This window comes from Eschrichtius robustus, chromosome 11, assembly GCF_028021215.1.
Source record: "Eschrichtius robustus isolate mEscRob2 chromosome 11, mEscRob2.pri, whole genome shotgun sequence".
Classification (NCBI taxonomy): domain Eukaryota; kingdom Metazoa; phylum Chordata; class Mammalia; order Artiodactyla; family Eschrichtiidae; genus Eschrichtius; species Eschrichtius robustus.
The window spans coordinates 12,917,442-12,924,390 of NC_090834.1; positions in this window are offsets into that span (position 1 = coordinate 12,917,442).

Consider the following 6,949-nt stretch of genomic DNA (forward strand, 5'->3'; position numbering starts at 1 on the left):
TGGAAGATATGGAAGGAATTTTTAGTGACATTACAAAGGTAGCCGTTAGACTCTAAAATCATTTAGCATGCTTGGCTCAGAAGAAAAAAATTTAGCAGTATAGTTTAAGGGATTAGAAGGAGAGCTCTGGAGTCAGATTATGTAGAATTCAAAACTCAGTTCTGCTACTTATTAACCTTGTGACCTTGGGCAAGTTACTTAACCTCTCTGTGTCTCAATTTCCTCCACTGTAGCATGCGAAGAATGACAGTACCCACCTGGTAAGATTATGGGAGGGCTGAATCGGATAATTCATATTAAGGATTTAGCCTAGTGCCTGTTACATGGTGAAGGCTTCATAAATAATAATAATAATAAATAATAATAATGCTATTTATTGGTATTATTCTCTCCAACCCCTCTGATAGACGGGTGAGTGACCCTTGCCTGCCACCCACTGGGGGCTTCACAAGGGTTTACTCCCCCCTCCCCCCCACCATGGGATGTGAGAGCGGCAGAATGGGGGTTCTGCTGGGATGTATGCCGTCACTGGTTAACAAACAGCTGAGTGACTGAGGGCAAGTTGCTCAACTTCCTGGTCTTAACTGGTCTTAATTTCCTCATCAGTGAGATGGGCATAATGCTATCTCACTTGTGAGTAGTGAAGTTTGTATGGCATGGATGGATGGCACAGAGCTGAGTTTCAGCTCTGCTGTGTGACCTTGGGCAAGTTGTTTCACCTCTCTGGACCTCTGTTTCTTGGTACTATGTACCAGGGAGAGTTGTGAAAGTGGGGATAATCTATGTAGTGTTCCTGGCAGAGAGTATGACTTCAATAAAAAATAGTCACTAGTATTGTTATCCTGATGATGAAGATGGCGAAGAAGTTCAGGGTTCTGGGAGGGAACTGGTTGCTTCTGGGAGGGAACTGGTTGGACCTACGTGTTCCTTGGGAGAGAGAGCTACTTATCGCAGCCTCAGAATGAGATGTGCATCTTGTTTTCCTTCATGTCTTCCTGAGATGTTAGCACTGCCTGAACCTGGGCAGGTTCACGTTCAAGCTGTGTGGAAGGGATGGGGAAGGAAGGTGACCTTGGAGGTCTTAGGAGCAAACCCAAAGCAGAGGCTTCTCTGTGACCGACCCCCCCTCACTTTGTGGGGCTTGTGCTGACCGACCCCCTCATCCCCTCCAGCCCTCCCCGGCTGACAGGCCATGCAGGGCAGCCGGGTGCTGCTGGGCCAGCCCTGCCACACCCGTTCCGTCTGCTCTCCGGTTTGATTGTTTGTTTTTTTCCTTTCCTCCTATCTTTCACAATTCTGGGGAAATTAGTTTCTAGAATTCAAACAGCCGGGAGGAAAGCCGGAGGCTATCCAACACATTTCCTACCACAAGGCAGGTCTGCAGCAATCCCACCCCCCATCCCCCCCCAACCCCACGCCCCCCAAGTCCTCTAAAGGAGATGGTATCTTGGGCGAGGCAGACAGCCTGTGGTCTGTCTGACCTCAGTCCTTCTAGCTGGGCTGTTAGCCTGTGCCCTCTTGTTTGGCCCTCTAGAGAGGTGGAAAGAAGCTGGCCAGCCTATATCCAAATAACCCTCCTGAGGTTAAGAAGGGTGTTATTAAGGCATCCCTTCTCCAGGCTAGATAATCCTAGCCTTTAACCCTTTCCTCTCAGATTCTGTTTTCCAAGTCTTTAATTCTTTTCATTGCCCTCTCTGTAATTTAGGATACCACCCTATAATCATAGAATGTCAGAGCTGGAAGGTACCTAGGAGAGGTGTGGAGGAGAGCCAGATGCAGAGGGTTCAGGCCTCTCCTTGCCCAGTCGCCAGAATGGGAAGGAAGCCCAGTAGGCTCCCCTTCACGACGCCCTTCCCCATCCCTCTTCCAGCAGGGGAGAGCCCTGCTCATTTGTCCTTAAAGCAAAAATTGATTGAGCCGTTCTGGTGAGCTGTGTGCTGTCTAGGCATTTTCAAAATTGTGACCTCCTTAATCCCTCCACTGACCTGCCAGGGAGCCTCATTTTGTAGGCAAGGAAACTGGCTCGGAGAGATTAAGTAACTTACCCAAATTCACACACGAAGAAAGTCCCAGGGCCCCTCCACCCAAACTCCCTTCTCCTGCTACTCTCACCCCAATCCCAGTGGCGCCCACAGAGTCAATTCCCACAGGCCTTTATGGAAGCATCTCTCTCCTGGAGAGTCTGTCAAGCTCCATGGAGGCCAGAGCTGGGCTGCGGCAGGAATTGTCAGGACTCTCTCTCTATCTTTATATATCCATATATATTTATATGAAGAGATTCATTTATATATCTTTATTTGTATAGGAAGAGATTTATTTCAAGGAATTGGTTCATGCAATTGGGAGCTGGTAAGTGCAAAGTCCAGAGGACAGGCTGGCAGGTTGGAAATCAGGCGGGATTTGATGGCGCAGTTTTCGAGGCAGAATTTCTTCTCCAGGAAACCTCAGTTTTTACTCTTAAAGCCTTTCCACTGATTCGAAGAGACTCAACCACATTAAAGAGGGTAATCTCCTTCACTTAAAGTCAACTGACTGTAATGTAACCACATCTACAAAATACCTTCTCAGCAATACCTGGATTAGTGTTTGATTAAATAACTGGGTATTATAGCTTAGGCAAGTTGACACAGAAAGCTACCCATCACACGCTCCTTTATGGGTATCGATGGGGAGAAGTTGGCTTGATCCAGTGAGCCGTTTCCCCAGAGTCCCAGGCAAGTGCTGGGAAGGTGCCAAGGAGGGCATAGCCCTCTGTGGACCTCCCCATTATGAAGGTGCTAGGTCCCAGGTCAGGGTTATCCCACCAGATCCACACCAGGACGCTTTCCCCTGGGGATGTGCTGCCTTCGTCTGCTTGAGAGCTGCATTTAAGACCCAGGGACTTTTCAGGGGGCAGAAGGCTTAGGAGGAGCAAAGGGCGATCCTCGGAGAAGGAGAAAGAGGACTGTTGCCTGAGTCCGAGGGACCAGGTAGGCCAAGAGCCCTTGAGGGTGCGGACCGTGCCTTATCTCTCTGTATCCCAGGGCTGGGACCATGGCCCACGGGAGATGTGCTACAAATGTCTGTTCCTTTCCCTTCATCAACCTCCCCGGTAGGTGCCTAAAACATTCTAGGCAGGTAGAAATCAGACCTGTTTTTAAAGTTCTTCCAATAAGAAAATTTACTGATAACAGAAACAGTATTTCCCAGTCTAGAGAGTCCTTCTCCTTCTCCTTCTCCTTCTCCTTCTTCTTCTTCTTCTTCTTTTTCTGGTCAAAGGGTATAACCTTTTCTTTTTAAAATAAATAAGTCCTGGGGATGTAAGGTACAGCATGGTGACAATAGTTAATAATACTGTATTGTGTATTTGAAAGCTGTTAAGAGAGTAGATCTTAAAAGTTCTCATCACAAGAAAAAAAATTAGAGAGTTCTTCTCAATATAAAATCAAAACCCCTCCAGTTTCAGGTCAAACTCTGTAGGACTAGGATAGCAGAAATGAGTAAATTACACTTTAGAGATCTTATTGTTGCTCTAAAGTTTGAACCACCACAGGCTTCTGGCTTCTGTTTACAACTGGAGGCACACAGAGACACAAAGGACAGAGATACCGGCAGTTCAGAAGACCCATGCAAGCACTAAGATTGGACCAGAGCCCTCCTCTCACTGACATAATTGCCCCTCATCTTGTCTTTCGCAGGGCTTGAGGCTCAGATAGACTCAAAGAAGAAGTTCCTGCAGCAAACAGTCCTAAAGCTTGAAATCAAATGGCTAAGGGATCTTGTGAAATCTTTCTCTTTGCAGGTCTTTTAGAGGACGTTTCTAGATATAGTGTTTCTCGGAGGCAGGGAGTGGACCAGCTGGCCGCTCCCTCTCAACCCTGGGATTCCAAGGGAACAGGAGGAGTTTTCTCCTTTTCAGGGGTTTCCTCTTTCACCTGGAGGTGATTGGTGAGAGAATCAGGTGTTGCCAGGGCACAGCGGCGGCTGGGCTAGGCTACTCCACCCACTGAATCAAGGGACGCTTCCAGGAGGGGAATGGCTTGGAGATGCCTCATGAAACAAGCCTGGGAGGAGGCTTGGGGTTGGCTGATAGGTGGGTACGGGAGGAAGGGACTTGGTGGGGGCTGGCTGGAAGGGCAGGCCTAGTCTGAAGAGGCAAGATTCGCCCCAGCTTCACGGGAGTCCTTCTCTGGGAGCCATACCTGTCAGCTCTTCTTACCTCCTAAACCTTGCAAGCGATGGGGTAGGGGATGGTAGCCAGTGACATTCCACCGTCAGTTGGTATAGGGAGAAATATTGCAGCGGGAAGGCTTTAAGCTAGACCAGAGGGAGAACTGGATAAGAAGGGAGATGAGTGAATGAGGGGCTCCAGGGGCCCCTTTCTTTCAAGGCCTTTAAAAACAAAGAGGTTTCTTCTGCTCCCAGCACCCTCCTCACCTCCAAGGCACAGTGATGGTTATGACAGCCTTTGGGGGCTTTTTGCCAGTTTGCGCGTAACACGTAGGTTCTGTGAGCCATCAGGAAATACCCTTTCGTGGAAACTGTGCAACTAGATTTGGGATTGAAGAGCAGCCAGACCCCAGCAGATAGTGTAGAGTGTAGTTTCGGGGGGCACAATGGCAGAACTGGAGTGAGGGGTTTGGGGGAGCTCTGGGAGCAATCCTTCTCCCGTGGATGGTCCTCAGTGCCCACACCAGACCTCAGTACTCCAGAGGGTAGAAATCCTTGCCTCTCTAGTTCAGCCCTGGGGCTGGTGGGCATGGAGTCATGGGGTCCCTGGAAGGACAATTGTTTCATTGGCTTCTTCCCTTTTTCAGCCCTTGGATTCTGGAGATTGTCAGGAGACTCTACGTAGAGTCCACCATGCCTTTGGAAGGAGCACCCGCACCAAGGGAAGGAAGGGCCTGAGGCCCTTACCTGGGAGGGCCAAAGCGCCGGTAAACCAGCACCGACACAATTCAACTGAATCAATCTGCTGAGTCAAATCAAATGCTGCCTCTGTCTGGCCAGGGAAGATGATTCTGTGCATGGAAAGTGAGCCACGCTCAGCCTGGTTGGAGGGACCAGCCTCTCTCAGCAAGGCCTGGGCTCTCCCTCCCCCCGCTGGGCAGCCCAAAACTCTCACATGGATTTCTCTCATTCACGGACATGCCAGATTCAAACGACTGACTCACTGGTTTGTTTCCCCACTGGACTGGGAGCTCCCCAGCCACGAGATCTGGGACTCATTTATGCCTGTGTGATCAGTCTCTTGTTTAGAGCCTGGCATATGGTAGGAGGCTGGAGAAATATCAGTGTGAATGAGTGAGTAATTAACCCCATCGGGTGATCTGAGCTAATTATCTCTGAGTAGGACAGACAGGGATGTAACAGGGTTTCCGAGGAGGGAGCCATCACTGTGGGCCTGGGTCAGAGGGAAAGCCTCGTGGAAGAGATAAAGTAGCCTTGTCTTCCATTGCCTTAAAATCACTTGAGCCCATTTTCCTCCCTCAGGACAACTGAGAGTTGAATTCTCCAGCATCCCTTTTTCTATCCTCCTTCCTACATTAATTCGTCTACCCCGGTCACCCGCTGATCCCCCGTGATGTGCCGGAGGGGCTCACAGTGGCCTGGCGGAGCTGACTGTGCTCATCTCTTCCCTCCTCTTCCCTCTCTCCTTCCCACGAATCTTCCTTCCTTCCCTTTTCCCTTCTTTTGTTATCAATTCTTTTATCCAGTTCCCCACCTACCTACTCATCCGTCCAACCACCATCCATCCACCATCCATCCATCCATCCACCATCCATCCATCAATCCACCATCCATCCATCTATCCACCATCCATCCATCCATCCATCAATCCATCATCCATCCATCCATCCACCATCCATCCATCCATCCACCATCCATCCATCCACCATCCATCCATCCACCATCCATCCATCCATCCATCCACCATCCATCCATCCAGCCATCATCCATCCATCCAGCCATCATCCATCCATCAATCCACCATCCATCCATCCATCCACCATCCATCCATCAATCCACCATCCATCCATCAATCCATCCACCATCCATCCATCCATCCACCATCCTGCCACCCACTCACCTATCATCCACACATCTACTATCCATCCACCCATCCATTTCCCACTTGGATCCATCTAACTTTTATTTCTTTTGTTCATCCATCCATCCATCCATCCATCCACAAATGCTTTCTGAGCATCTTCTCTGTGTCGGCCTATTCCCCAGGCTCAGAATCTTTCCCAGACCTCTGGAAGATAGGTGCATGAAGGACTAGCCTTTAGAAGGACGAGCAGAGGTCGCCCAGTGCAGCACCCCAGGGTCAGCCGGCACTGATGTTGGGTTCATGACCAGAACACTTGGGTTTGCCCCTTCTGCTGCTCCTTGCCCTCTCTGCTCCTTGCTCCTCATAGCCTGTTCTCACAGGGTCCAGGAGACACTAGCAGGGGAAGGAGAGGCATGTCCCCATCTCTCACTCCCTCCACACCTCAGGCAAGAGCCCAGTGGAATTGGGCCTGACTTTGAGAAAGGGTTTCCTGCCCCAAAAGTCCCCACGAGCTCTTAGACAACTTACCAGTGAGTTCAAACAAGATGGGGCTCCCCTGGAGCCTGAGAACAGAGACATGAGGTGAGAGGGAAGCCCCATCATGAAGCAGTACTCTCTGCCCCCAACACCACCCCACCCCTCCTCTTAAAACTCTGGCTGCTCTGTGAACCAAGCTTGTCTCTCGTTCCCAGGGGCTGTTATTGCAAACGGTTTGCTGTTCAGCCTGGTGAGCCAAAGGGGCTATAGGGCTCCCAGAGCCCGACCTGGAGTCGAGGGGAAGGAAGGGAAACCCACTACCCTACACGCAGTCCAGAACCTGCCACCTCAGCCATACCCATCTCCTGCGCTGCCCCATCCAGCCCAGCCTGGGAGAGGCACAGCCCTTTACTCTGTGGGGAGGTGTTGGCTTCCCTG